This window comes from Pantherophis guttatus, chromosome 5 (genome assembly GCF_059756535.1).
Source record: "Pantherophis guttatus breed Tessera chromosome 5, ASM5975653v1, whole genome shotgun sequence".
Taxonomy (NCBI): domain Eukaryota; kingdom Metazoa; phylum Chordata; class Lepidosauria; order Squamata; family Colubridae; genus Pantherophis; species Pantherophis guttatus.
The window spans coordinates 130935979-130950190 of NC_142067.1; the positions used below are offsets into that span (position 1 = coordinate 130935979).

At 48.0% G+C, this 14212-nt stretch overlaps 1 protein-coding gene across 3 annotated transcripts in view; it reads left to right on the top strand.

The window, feature by feature from the left end:
* The first annotated feature begins 2842 nt into the window (after positions 1–2842).
* Positions 2843–14212, top strand: part of NSD2 (nuclear receptor binding SET domain protein 2) — a 44425-nt gene continuing 33055 nt past the window's right edge. The window contains exon 1 of one of the 3 annotated variants that reach the window (XM_034415961.3): positions 2843–3129. The gene's annotated coding sequence lies outside the window, so the exon portion shown is untranslated. Of the gene's footprint in view, positions 3130–3302; positions 3434–14212 lie in introns of those variants that run through there. The other 2 variants (XM_087895618.1, XM_034415951.3) reach the window with 2 other exon arrangements.

The following is a 14212-nucleotide window of genomic DNA, read 5'->3' on the forward strand; positions in this document are numbered from 1 at the left end:
GCTTCTCCTGCCTTCAGGGGCTTTGGAGAATAGGCTGACCCCCCCACCCCCACCCCCTCTGCTTTGTGGCAGCACCTCCAATATTGCAAAACTGCTAATCCTGCCCCGCTCCACCCCCACCCCCACCCCCCACCCCCCAGTCCTTCTTTCCTCTAGACTGGCCGTAGCCAGTTCCTGCAGCCTTTCTTCGCGTCAGGCCTTTAATCGTTTTAGTTGCTCCTCTTTGCACTTTTTTTTTTCAACGTCTCCACGTCTTTTTATATAGTGGTGATCAGCACTGGAGGGAGGCTTCCCAGCATGATCTTATCAAAGGATCATAAAAGACTGCTAATAATTCAGTGATGCCCTTGACTCTCTCCCGCTCTCAATGCAGCCTAGGATTTGCATCGGCTTCTTTGGCTGCTGCCCTGGGAATAGAAAGGCAGCCTTTGGCTTACATGTGACAGGCCTACAACCTTTCCTTCAGGGACCGGACAGTGACCACAAAGCATTGAGAAAAGAGACAACTAGAGACTCAGGTTTATGACGGTCGCAGTGTCCCGGGGTCACAGGATCCCCTTTTGTGACTTTCTGACAAGCAAAGTCAGTGGGAAGCCAGATTCACTTAATGACCCTGTGATTCACTGAACTGGAATGATTCAGTTAACTGGCAAGAAAGGTCACAACATGGAGCAAAACTCACTTAACAACTTTCTTGCTTAGCAATGGAAATTTGGGGGGCAATTGAGGTGGTAACTTGAGGATTAGCTGTATATCAAGTTCCTGAAGCGCCTGTTTCCCAAAGGTAGAAAATTCCTCTTTTTTTTTCCTTTTGCATTTTTATCTACCCAGAGAGATCCTGGAAACTCAAAAGCTTTGCAAGTAATTTAGATGGGCCAGAAAAACTGTAGCCGTTTAACAGAAACAAGGCAGGCCACTTATACTGTAGGAGGAGATCCTGACTTGATTTCTCTGGTTTATTATGATGAATTTGTAACTTCCACCGTGGGAGAAAGGAAAAGGTTCAGGCATTCATTGTTCCAAGTCAGTACAGGAAAAGAGGGCTCCCTGGCCATGGATTAAGTCTCTGGTTTTTAAGCCTCATAAGAAGCCATGATTTCTTATCTGTCGAGTGAGCTATAACTGGCTTCAGAAATCATTGTAACAAACCAATCAGCGGTGAAATCCACCCAGATCTATCCGGCTCCTGCAAACCGGTAGGGCCCCGCCCACCCGCTGGGACGTCATTATGTCCCGTTTTTGACCCTCTGCACATGCACAGAAGCAGCACAAGCGTTCACATTTCCGAACCGGTAGCGAAGGTCAGTGCATTTCACCACCGAAACCAATGATTGCTTTTAAGTAGCACACAAACCAGACATGTTAATCAAAGCACGTACTGATCCAAAAGTGAATTATTTATTTACTTTATTTGTCATGGAAACAAAAGTTTGGAGGCTTAAGATAAAATTACAATGCATTTGTTGCATTATGAAAGTTGAAAGCGGAAATAAAGAAATGGAGAAGCAAAAAATTGGGAAATCCAGGATGAAGGACATAGCCCTCATTTTGCACTAACCCCACTCTTTCCTTCCGTGATATTTTACTTTTACCCATTTTTATTAAACCAATTTCTTTGAGGGAGATTATTATTTATCTGTCTATTTATGGTTTTTATTGGCTGTCCATCTTACGCAAGGGAAAGTCTGGGAAACTTACAGTTATAAAATGTCGATACATTTATATACCGTTATTAAAACAAATAATTAAAAAACTTTAAAACCTAAAGACACTTGGGGAGAGCAGCTGTGCCCCTCCCCCCAAGAGAGAAGAAGCAGACAGAAAAACAAACTACAAAGACAAATGAAGTTGCCCACTGCAGCATGGAAAAGACCCCCCTCCCCCCCCATGAAGCCCCAATAGTTAATTCTCCAAGCAGGCTTTGCAGCCAGATTAACTTTATGAGTAAACACCGAGTAAAGGTGGAGGTATAAAATGTAATACAGGGAGTCTTTGACCCACGGTTGTTAACGGCACTGAAAAGTGTCTTACAACCATTTTTCGCACTTGGGACCTTTGCCGCATCCCCAGGGTCGCACCATTTACAACTGGATGCCTGACAACTGACTCACATTTATGACGGTTGCATGTCCAAGGTCATGTTTTTTGCAACCTTCTGCCCAGCGAAATCAATGGGGAAGCCAGATTCACTTCACAATTGGGTTTAACCACGGCAGCAATTCAAATACCCATGTGGCAAGACAAGTCGTAAAATGGGACAATACTCCCTTAACGCATCTCTCGCTCAGCAACATAAATTTTGGGCTCAATTGTGGTCCTAAGTCGAGGCCTAACCCTAACCTTACAAAACTCTCTCTTCTGTTCATGGCTACTAGTCTGAATGGCTGCCCCTAATCTTCGTGCCTTGATCCCCAACCTAGGCGAGCCCCAAGACCCCATCCTGGATCTTTGTTCTCTGGTCTTCCTCTCCTGGAATCTTATCCACAGTTTTCCGGTTGAGGTCTCAGGCCTCTTTCCTTCTTTCTGGCCGTCCCAAAGTCCTTTGAAATCAGATCCCAAGTAACATCACTTTCCCTAGTTCTGTTTTAGGGAAACCAGATTGAGTCTTTTCAATCACAACCGTGGGCTGGACCGACTGTAGGTTCGCCCAGGATGGGCTTCCCCGCAAAGGGCAGCGGGTGGGAGATTGGTGGGGTCCCCAACTTCAAATCCTCCCAGCTGAGCCCCCAACCGCCTGCAGTTCTCCCTTGGGCAGCTGTTGTGGAGCTGACCAGCCAGATGTGGGGGAGGGGGGGCTCCCCTACCCAGGACCCCTCCATGCTGGGCCCTCCCTGCAGCGGGGGCGGGGGCGGGGGCGGCAGGGGCCCCTTTGTGTTGCAAAAGGCGGCCCTTTGTGCCCAGAGGCTGGGCCGGAAGGGAAGGGGCTGCCCTGGTGGGCGGAGATGCCCATGCGGGCGTCCGCGGGCGCCAGGCTGCTGCGGGGGCGCCGCGGGGCAAGAGCTCTCGGGGTCGGGGCGCGATCGCTGGCGCTGCAGGCGGGACCCCGAGACGGGCAGGCTCTCCCTGCAGGAGGCGCGGCCCTTCCAGGCGGCGGAGGTGCACGCGGGGCCCGCGCTGCCCGTGGCGGGGGTGAGCCTGGGGGGCGGGAGGGGGGGCACGTGGGGGGGGGGGGTCGGGGCTCCGTGCTCGGCGGCGGCGGCGGCGGGTTTGAATGGGGCGCGGCGGGTCCGGCGGCGCGAAGGCGGCGTGGCAGCCAATCAACGCGGGGCATTTTTCGCGCTGGTTTCGGCGGGCGAGGAGGCGGCGGCGGAGGCGGGTCCGCGGGGCGGTTGGGCGGCCGGCCGGGGCGGCGGCGGGAGAGGCAGCCGGAGCAGCGGCACCCCCAGCCCGGCCCAGCGCCAGGCGGACCCCCGGACAACCGGCAGGCGGGCAGGTGAGTGGAGGCGCCCAGGCCCTCCCGGGGCCCCCAGACGCCCCCTCCCCTCCCTCCCTCCCTCCCTCCTCCCGCGACCCCCGCCCTCCCCCCCGACCTCTGCCAGCCTCTCCATCCCTGCCAGCCTTGGCGGCGGCGGCGGCACTGGACGGACGGACGGACGGGCGGGCGGGCGGGCGGGGAGCCTCCGGGGGCGGCGGGGAAGCCATGATGGCTCCGTTCTCTGGACGGACGGAGGGAGGCAGGGAGGGAGGGGGGGATGGATGGCTGGGGGGGAGGGGAGGGGAGGGGGGCGTTGGGGGGGGGCGAGGCGGCCACGTGCAGCGGCGGCGGCGGCGGCTCTTTCTTCTGCCGGGGCCGGGAGGGAGGGAGGGAGGGAGGCAGCCACGCGGGGAAGGGGCGCAGGCGATGCGCGGCAGGCCCGGCTCGGCGTCTCTTCCCGGGGAAGCGGCTCCCCCGAAGGCCCGCCGGCCTCCCTCCTTCCCGGGCGGGCGGGCGCTGGAGCCGGGCGGGGGATCCCCGGCTGGGGCTCGGGGTTACCTGCGTGCCGGGCGCCCTTCCCAGCCCCGCGTGGCTCCTTCCGCCTCGCCTCCCGCGGGGGCTCCGCTCGCCCGGCAGGTCCGCCTTCGCGGGTGGCCCGTGGCGGTGCCCGACGTCCCCGGAGCGGCCCCAGAGTTGCGCCCCTTTGTAGGCAGGGATGGGGCTGCGCGCTGCGGCTCCTGGCTCGCCCGTCGGCACCGGAGCCTGCAGGCGTCGCCGGGACAAGAGCCGGAGCCGGGCCGGCATCCCTGCGCCGCTCCGAGGAAAGCGAAGCGACGCGGCCTCCCGTGCAGGCTGGGCAGGGGCGGCGGGTGGAGCCCCCGGGGCCTTTGCGCTTCGGCCACCCGGGCTGAGCCGGCGTCCCTCGGAGGCCCGTGTGGGGCTGGGCGAGGGGAAGAGGCGCCGCTGCTCTCCGTGCAAAGGGGAGCTGGAAGCGGCCGGCAGCATCCCTCCGTGGCCGAGGCCCGGCGGCTTTGTTGCGGCAGAGAGGAAGCCCTTCTCCCCGAAACCCCCGGCCCTTCGCCTGCACCGCCCAGCCGCCCTTTCCTTGGCCTGGAGGTGACAGGAGGCCTGCCGTGCCAGAAGCCCCGGGGCTCCCGGGAAAGGCGGAGGGAGAACTGCCGTCCGGTTTTGCCCAGTGCTGGGAGGATGCCTGGACCTCCCCCCCTCCCCTCCCCCCTTCGTGAATCCGGGTTTAATGGCTGGACAGGTGTGACCCCTGAGCCCAGGCGGTGCGTTCGGCCTTTGTCTGTTGATTGATGGGTCTCCAACCTGTGGCCAGTGGCTCTGAGGGCCCATAAAACTTTCAGAAATCTCTCAGGGGCATCTTTTTGTTCTCTTAAAAGAAGCGAGGGTCACCCAGCAGCCAAGAAAACACCAGTTTCTCCCATCCAGCCGGTCCCGTAAGGAGGCTGACAAAGAGCCGGCGGGGACTCCCTTTATCGGTCCGATTTTGGCCGTTAACTGACTTAAAATGTTAAATGAATGAATTTTTGTTCCGCCTATCAAAATTGGATTTCTCACACCACTTTTGATGAACGTTAAATCTGGGCTCATTTAAAAAAAACCATTTGGAATTCATCTCTTCCTGTCAGTAAAATAGGGCGGCTTATTTATCTTTATTGATTAAATTCCTATGCTACCCTCCCCCCCCCCAAGGGATTGTTTGTTTGTTTGTCAGTCAAATCAAGACGCTGTTGCTTTAAGGGTTAACTTTGGTGACTTTGGATCCCTTGAGCGGCAGCATTTTTGTAGGTTTTTGAAAATTCCTGAAAAAATATACGTTACTTTAATTAGTGGTTTGGTCTCGCACACAGACACAAGGTTCAATTCACATCTTATGAATCATTTAAGCACATACGGTTCTCCATGTATTCATCCAAATTTAAAAAATGGTGCAGGACACATAAGGCCCATCGCAAAATTGTGTGGTGCCATATTTGATGGTACTTCAGTTTCACGGGGATTGCTGATTGTAAACTGACTATATAGTCCTTTAAATTATCCTGTCCTCTAACCAACAATCTGCTAAGGAAGCAAGAAATAAAATAAGGTTGGCCTCAAAAGATTTGTTTCTGACTAACTCTTCCTGATTACTAACAATTACGGCGTGATTTTCAAGCTGTTACAGATTAATTTCTTTTATGATCTGCAGATCGTCAAGTTTCTTTAATATTCTAGCCAGTGTTTCTCAACTTTGGAGACTTTAAGATGGGTGGACTTCAACTCCGAGAATTCCCCAGCCAGCTGGCTGGGGAATTCTGGGAGTTGAAGTCCACCCTTCTTAAAGTCACCAAGGTTTATAATTTATCTGGTCCTAGAGATTTAGAAACTAAATGAGTATTTCCTGATTGTGTTTTCCTAAACGAGATCGAGTCTTTTCTCATAATTCTTCTTCCATTTATACAACCCTTTCGTCAACATTCCTGCTGCTCCCATTTCCCCATCTTAGGTGTCCCTAAACATAAGTCTGTTTGGCTTGTTGTATATCCCTCTGCTCTCTGAAGGAGAAAGTTTTGAGCGAGATCAATTGGGAATTTCCTGAGCGGAATTTGTCCAGCAGAAAGGGTGTCCCAGAGGATTTCAAGATAATTCATATCTTCCACAGGTGCTTCTTGCAAAGACGGATACGTGGGCGATAGACACCAACAATTCTATACGTCGTCCTCCCCTCAACAACCATTCATTTAGTGACTGTTTGAACTTACAGTGGCACTAAAAATGTGGCTTATGACTGTTTTTCACCCTTACGATCATTGCAAGCATCCCCATGGTCAAAATTCAGATGCTCGGCCACTGGCTCGTATTTATGACGGCCGCAGCGTCCCAGGGTCACGTGATCCCCTGTTCTGACGAACAAAGTCAATGGGGAAGCCAGTGTCACTCGCTTAACGACTGTGTCACTCACTTAACTGCAATGATTCATTTAACAATTGTGAGAAGACAGATTGTAAAAGGGGGGGAAACTCAATCATCTCGCTTAGCAACAGAAATTTTGGATTCAGTTGTGGTTGTAAGCCGAGGACTACCTGTATTCCTTTTTATGTATTCCTCCGCTTATTTCAACCCCGTGGAGTTAATCTGGTTTTATTCCCTTGCTGAAGGTGTGGATTTTTTAAAATATAGGTAGTTCTCGTGACCGTAATGGAGCCTGCCAATTAGGGTTATAAGTTGTGAAATGGGTTTAGCCACATGACTAAACCTGATTTTACAACTTTTTTTGTGTGCGGTGGTTGTTAAAGGAACATCGCGGTTGTTAAGCGAATTCATTTTCTGCTGTTCTACAGTTTCACCGAAAATTGGAAGCATCTTAGTTTTCAGTAAAGCATGGTCACGTGACTAAAAATGGTGGTAAATGCAGCCATGTTGCTAAGCGCCGGAAATGCAGTCACATGACTTCAAGAGGGCCAACCATCAGACCCGCTGATCTCAGTACTAAGTCTCCTTTTTCAGGTAATTCATAAATTTGGACTGCAGCTTCTCCCTTTTTTGTCTTTCAGTTCCTTTTGGGTAGATTCTTTTTAAAATTCCTCCTTCCATTGCTTGCATCTAATCATGGGAACCATCCCGTCAGATGTTTTCATTCATTCGTTAAACGATGCTCTCGGGGGCTAGAAATCCCAAGTCTACCTTGCTGATTACTTCCGCTTCCGACATTTTTATTTATTCCCCATAGTTTGCACAGAGGAAGGAAATGGATGTGCTAGCCCCCTTCCTCAATAGCCTTTCAGGGTCTTTGTCCCTGAATAAAAAAGGATTCGTAGAGGCTGAGTTTAAAAGCCCTCCTGATCCAGGGGGCCCATTTTTGGGGGGCTAGTCCTTGTGGTGTCTCGTGAGTTCTGCCCCTTCATCTGGAGAACTTGAATCAAGCGACAAGTTCTTCCTGTTCTTTACAGTCTGCACAGTCTAATGTACCAATAAAGGAGGGTATTTGTATCTCGGGGTTGAAGTGCGCCGTCCTCGCTGCTCTCTGAGCTTGGTGGTTTCCTGCCAGACATTTCATGACCCAGCTAGATAACATCATCAGTGCTAGTAAGGAGTCCTGGCTAGAACTGACAATGTTACCTAGTTTAGGTGAGTTGTTTGCAAGAAAACAACCAAGTTCAGAGAGCACCAGGGACTTCTCATTGTCTCAGGGAGTCCTCGACTTACAACAGTTCTCTTAGTGACCGTTTTGAAGTTACAACAGCACTGAAAAAAGTGACTTATGACCGTTTTTCACACAGCCATTGCTGCATCCCCATGGTCGTGTGATTAAAATTCAGGCGCTTGGCAACTGACTCATACTTACGACAGGGTCACGTGATTAGCTTTTGTGACTTTCTGACAAGCAAAGTCAATGGGGAAAATAAATTCACTTAACTGCAATTTAACAACTGCGGAGATTCACTTAACAAACGGGACAAGAAAAGTCATAAAATGGGGCAAAACTCACTTAACACATTTTCTCACTTAGCAACACAAATTTTGGGCTCGGTTGTGGTCGTAAGTTAAGGACAGCTTAGCTACTTAGTTCTCTTCCATGGACAGGTTGGCTGATGGGGAATATCAGGCTCCAGGCTTTTTTTTCCCTCTAGAACTCCAAAGCCCATGGCGTTTCACATTTTTTATCTTTTTAAAAAAAAAAAAACCATTCTGTGCCTATCAGAATTAGCAGGAAAGAAAGTTTATTGGCAGGGGCTCAGTAAGTACTGGAAATTGTTTTGTCACATCCTTAATATTTGCTCCTGGCAAAGAGCGCGTTTCGCATACCGATGAATGTAGTTGGCACAGATTTGTTTCGCTTGCTCACAGTTATGAGTCACCAACTACCACAAACCTTCAGTTGACTTGATGCAATTACAACTTTTCTGCCTGTCAGGGGTCCGTCATCCTGTCTCCTGTTCATAATCATATTTGATATTTTTATCTCTTTTCTTTATGGAGAGGCCAGACTTGATTGCCTTCGTGGCATAGTATCGGTTCCTTAGGCCTTGCGGTGGTGGGCATGTTTTCTGCCTTCTTGCACACCTGTTCACATCATAGTAAAATTAGGCTGGGCTGGAAAGCTTTTAAAAATCTTCATTTGAGGCAATGCATTGTAAAAGGAAGATCAGTTCAAATCTCACCAGGCTCAAGGTTGACTCAGCCTTCCGTCCCTCCCAGGTGGGTGAAATGAGGACCCAGATTGTTGGGGGGCAAGAGGCTGACTCTAAACCGCTTAGAGAGGGCTGTAAAAGCACGGTGAAGCGGTATATAAGTGCTATTGCCCTTCCTTCCTTCCAACACAAGCATTGCAGGCAAACTCAGCCCTCTGCCACCAGTTCAGTTTTGACCAACTCAAGGTTGAGGTTGGTAAAATGACCCAGATTGTTGGAGGCAAGATGCTGACACTAAACTGCTTCGAGAGGGCTGTGAAGCTCTGTGAAACGGTATATAAATCTAAGTGCTATTGCTATGCTATTTCTATCTAACGTCTTTTTTCCAAATATTCCCTCTTAGAATTGAAATAATCAGACTCCTGATTATTGGGGATTTTTTTGCCACAATAGATCCGAGTTCCTAACTGTGGCAACTTTCAGACTTGTGGACTTCAACTCCCAGAATTCCCCAGCCAGCCATGCATCTAAAAGTCTTAAAATAACACAAAAATAACTAAAATAGTTAAAAAGCAAAATAAGAAACTTTAAGATTAAGAAAGGTATCTTTTTTTCTGTCCTTTTGTGACCTTCTGATGGGAGAATTGATGGCCAAAGAGCACTTGCAATGCTCTTCCACAATACAGAAGATATGCTGACTCCTAGAAAGAGGGCAGAGAAGAGTAATAAAGAGTCTGGGGGCTAAATCAGCAATGAATGGTAAAGCCCCAGAGGGCGGGACAGGAAGTGATGGAGGGACGGAGACCGAACAACCATTTGATTGGGATGGTAGAAGGTCTTCTGCTTTGAGGAGGGAGTGGACCAGAAGACCTCTAAGCTCCCTTCCAACCCTGTGATTCCATGATACGTAGGCTTTGTCAGTTCAAGGTATAAAATTTCTGGGAAAGGGAAGAAAAATACACATGCAGTAATTTTTACCATCCTTTTAGAATTCATTACGGCTAGTCCTTAACTTAGTGCCACAATGGAAAGACGTGTTTAGAATGAGTTTGAATTTCCATGGCCAGATGGAAAGCTGGGATATCCATTTTATGGGATGTATCTATACTGCTACAATCCTGATATGGACAAAGTTCAAGAGGACATAAGCAAACAGTAATATAATGAACAACAAGGGCATAATACAGAAATAATAATACAGGGAGGGGGCTTCTGGGTCAAGCTGAGTGAACATTTAAGACCCGGTGAAGGGCTGGGGAGCCGAGGAACTGCAGAGGTCTTCACAAAGGGTGGAAGAGCCTAATTCGAGTCCTTCCTGCAAAGCCCAATAAGTGAGAGAATGCTAGAGCGGATCCTTAAGACATCCGAGTTAATTCAGTAGTTGCCAGGCCATGACTTTGCCAAGAACAGACCTTTTCAGACCAGCCTTATCTCGTTCCTTGACCGGGTCGTTTCCTTAGTAGATTGTGGGAATGTAGCTGTAGATGTCTTGACAAAGCACCCCATTACAGGACACGATTAATAGGCTCAGTGGGGGCAGAATGGTGAGACAGAAAGACCCCCCACCCAAGCTCTTATCAGGGGCCCCTTGTAAAATTGGAGAAAAGGTATTGAGTGGAATGGCCTAAAGTTAAGTCTTGGCCATCTTTCGTGATAAATAAATGTATAGGCAAGGCTTGAATCCTGCATTCTTCACTATTTTTTGCTAAAAACTGGTGTAAAGAAGCAGAAGGAAGAAATTTGGATAGCGTAGCCAGTGATGTAGAAGACAAATATAATTTTTACAATATGATAGTGGATTGATCATCTTGGAATGAAGTTGAAGAGAGATTAATTGCAGTAAGGAAACAAGCATCAAATGCACAGGTATGGGTCGCCATGCAGGTAGTTTTCACTTAGCGCCCCTAACTGGGACTAGAATTTTTGTCACTAAGCAAATCGGTCATTCGGTGAATCATCACATGACCCCATTGCTTAGCGATGGCAGTTCTGGTAGGCCCAGTTGTGGTTGTTAGGATCTCCTTCCCACCTCCAGGGCATCTCCCATCCATCTATCTCGCCTCACCTTCGCCATTTTGGCTGCCCTGAACTCTTCCAGCACCCCCAGTCCATTTTGGCCATGTTAGGTTTCGTGAGTAGAAATAATGGGGAATTTGCACCGGTCAAGGTTTCTCCCGTGAGTATTTGGTCTATCCCTAAGCATTGCTTTGAAGGATTTAGCAAAAAAAAAAAAAAAAAGCTCTGAGGAGGAATTAAATGATATGAAGAGCCATTGAAGGGGTTGGCCTGTTCAATGGGGATATTATGGCACTCTTCCTATCCCAGAAAAAATATTGCAAGAAGTGGGTCAGAACTTTTATTGTTTGAGAGTGTAGGACATCAAAGCATGCTTTGAAGTGACGAGAAAGCAGATTTCAAGGGAATATTAAGGAACACTTGGCTTCAGTTATGGAACCAACTTTGCAAGAGAGATGTTGGCCTTCATTTTCCTTGGATATAGGCAGACCCTGGAGAGCCATCTAGGTGGGACACTTGAGTTTGGATTCTCAAACCCAGTGAGTTGGGTTCAGTGGCCGTCTGGAAACTTAACAAAAAACCCATCAACTTAGTTTTAACGAGATGGCCTGTGGCCGCTTGGCTTATGGTTTCAGAGATACCTCCTTACCAGATTCCTCAACGGCTTCAAACAATAACAGGGCTTCTGATGTCCGGCCTTGGGACATCAGATTTGGATCTGATTTGGAGAGGCATCTGCCTTGAAAGAAGTCCATGTTGATCTGTAAAGCACAGTCAAAAATCAGCGCAGGAAATGTTTTTATGATATTTTGTATTATGATCATGAACTGTTTTATGATAATGTTTATGTTATAACATGTTTTATAAAACCAGACAGATTTCAATTTCGCAGGAGTTATGGGCCCCAGATATTGGACCCATTCTGAAAGTCAACCCATTTGAGGCCCTTGGTTCAAAGCACTTTACCCCGTGATGCCCAGTTCTGCCTAGGGAAGCTTAGGGGAAGGGAAGTGTTAGTAGTCTATGGATCAGTTATCATCATCATCAACAACAGTAGTAGTTGTAATTAGATCCAGGTAACTTAGAACCTCTCATTAAAATCACAGCAAACCCACCATAATTGCATGTTGCATTGTTCTTTGAAACGGTTTAGATTAGCGTTTCACGACTTAATTCTCCAGTCAACATGGCCATAGCTTAGAAGTCGGATATACCCACCTATCCGGTAGCTGCAACAATTTGAAAACACAGCTTTATATTTTACATTTCAGCTTCCCATCCTTAAAAGGCAACCCTAGAGCACTAATTCCCGGATTTCAAATGAAAAATTGCTTTGCAGATGAACTTCAATTTTGGGGGGGGTCTAGCTTGCAGTCAAAGGAGATGCTGGTTGCTCTTTTATAAAGAAAAGAGATCTGAAGAGCTTGTCCATCTGCAAGCGGAATGAATGGGATAATTGTTAGTGATGTGGTATTCTTTGAAACAGACTCAACCTTCTGTCAAGCTACCAAATTCAACGTGAGCCTTTTCACAAATTTTAAAAAAATTAAGTTCAGGACAGTTTTCAGTCCTGAACTTACAATAATGTACCATTAGAACTAAATCGGAAAATGAGCGATTTCATTTGTGAAGTTGGGCTTACCACATTATTACAGCAAATCTCTGCCCATTTTTATTAGGCTAATTCAGAAACTACTAAATTAAACTCTAAAGCTAAATTCTAAGCTTTGGCTTGTGGGACCTTTTGCTGCGACAGCCTAAGTTTTAGGTAGAAGTTGTTTCTGTTTAGCTTGCAGGCTGGGTCTGTACACACACAATTATTTCTTGAAAAATAGAATTGTGAAAACGATGACAGGGTGAGACCCTTGGGGTGCTTCTGACGTGTTCCTGGATGCCTGGCAGTCAGATCAACAGTTGCTTTCTGTTGGAGGAGCTGGCATTTTGTAGGGGTTTTTTTTCCCCCTCGCTGGGCATTTTTGTGCATTGCTGGGACTTAGGATGTTTTCTGTGAGTTTCTTGTTTCAATAGTACATAATCACACCAGTGGTTTACGACCATCAGATTTGGATAGTGTATTCCAAATTTGCTCTCCATATATATTCCATTTAGTATTGCAAAAGAGCTATGGAGTCCCCATACAGGACTTCTGGGTATACAAGTTGTCCTCTTCTGATTTATGACAAGAATATCTGGTTACGTGATGAGGACAGGTGATGATTGGGCATACAGAGTGAGTTGTTGAATGGAATTTCAGAACTTCGATCCTGAAAGCAGGGCTTGGCTCATTTTATCCCCATGTGAACATCAGTGTTATTGATAAAAAACAGCATTGGAAGCTTGGAACTTTATAAAAATAAAACCTTTCCATGGGAAGTAATCAATCAAATGCAAAGCTGTATTTTTAAACTGGAAGGGTGAACTTGATTTATTGTGTAGCTAAAAGATAAATGTTTAAATCGTTTCCTAACTTGTACTTAGTTAAATCAACCTTAATTACTATAAATATATTACAGAATGTGAGCTATTTGACTTTGTACACATATTTCCAATTAAAGGGAGCTGCAGGGTCCCTTCTGCTGCCGCGATCATGTTTCTGATGATAATGGTTGGTAATTCATCTGGGAAGTTACCGTTTGGGGGGATTTGCACGTTCAGAAATGTGTGTCTATTTGTGTTATTTAAGCTTGTGGCCCTGGGCATGCCTGAACATTGTTGGGATGTTTGCAAGCCTTCCTTCCGTTTGGGCTACCTGCCATACATGCTTAGTGGAGAGTCACTTTAAATTTGAACACATTTGTATCCAAACCAGTGGTGGGTTGGTAGCGGCGGGAGGCTCCGCCCACCCGCCCGGACGTCTCTGCGCATTCACAGAAGCGTTGGGCGCGCACGTCCATGAGCGAACCGGTAGCAGCGGGATTTGAAACCCACTCCTGACCCAAACCTCTCATTGTCTGTATCTCTGCCTTTGCTCTCCTGGACGGCCCTGCTTATCTGGGGCCCTACTTCCTGCTTCCACCCGTGGCCTCCCTCTGACTCCATCCAGCAAGCCATAGAGTGAGTAGGGATGGGGAACCGTTGGCCAACTCTCCTTAGCATGGCCACCCACTGATTACCCCCTTGTTATAAATATTCTCAGGCGTTCTGCCTTTGATGCTGGGAGTTCACCTTGTAGAGATAAACAGACAAATGGAAGGATTCAACGGGAGCCTTTTCACAAATTAAAACGAATTAAGTTCAGCTTCCGTGCTTTTCAGTCCTGAGCTTAAATTTATTGCATTTATCAATTACAGATAGTAGCAGTAGCACTTAGACTTATGTACCGCCTCACAGAGCTTTTCAGCCCTCTCTAAGCGGTTTACAGAGTCAGCCTCTTGCCCCCAACCATCTGGGTCCTCATTTTACCCACCTCGGAAGGATGGAAGGCTGAGTCGACCCTTGAGCCGGTCAGGATCGAACTCCTGGCAGTGGGCAGAGTTTGCCTGCAATGCTGGATTCTGCACCACCTCGACATTTGACAAAATGGAAATCTGCCCATTATGCTTGTATATCAAGTTGTAAATCGATTCCATCATGTGACTAACCTGATTTATGACCAACCAGTCATAACTCGAGACCTATCCACACAACATCCTAAATGCAAACTATC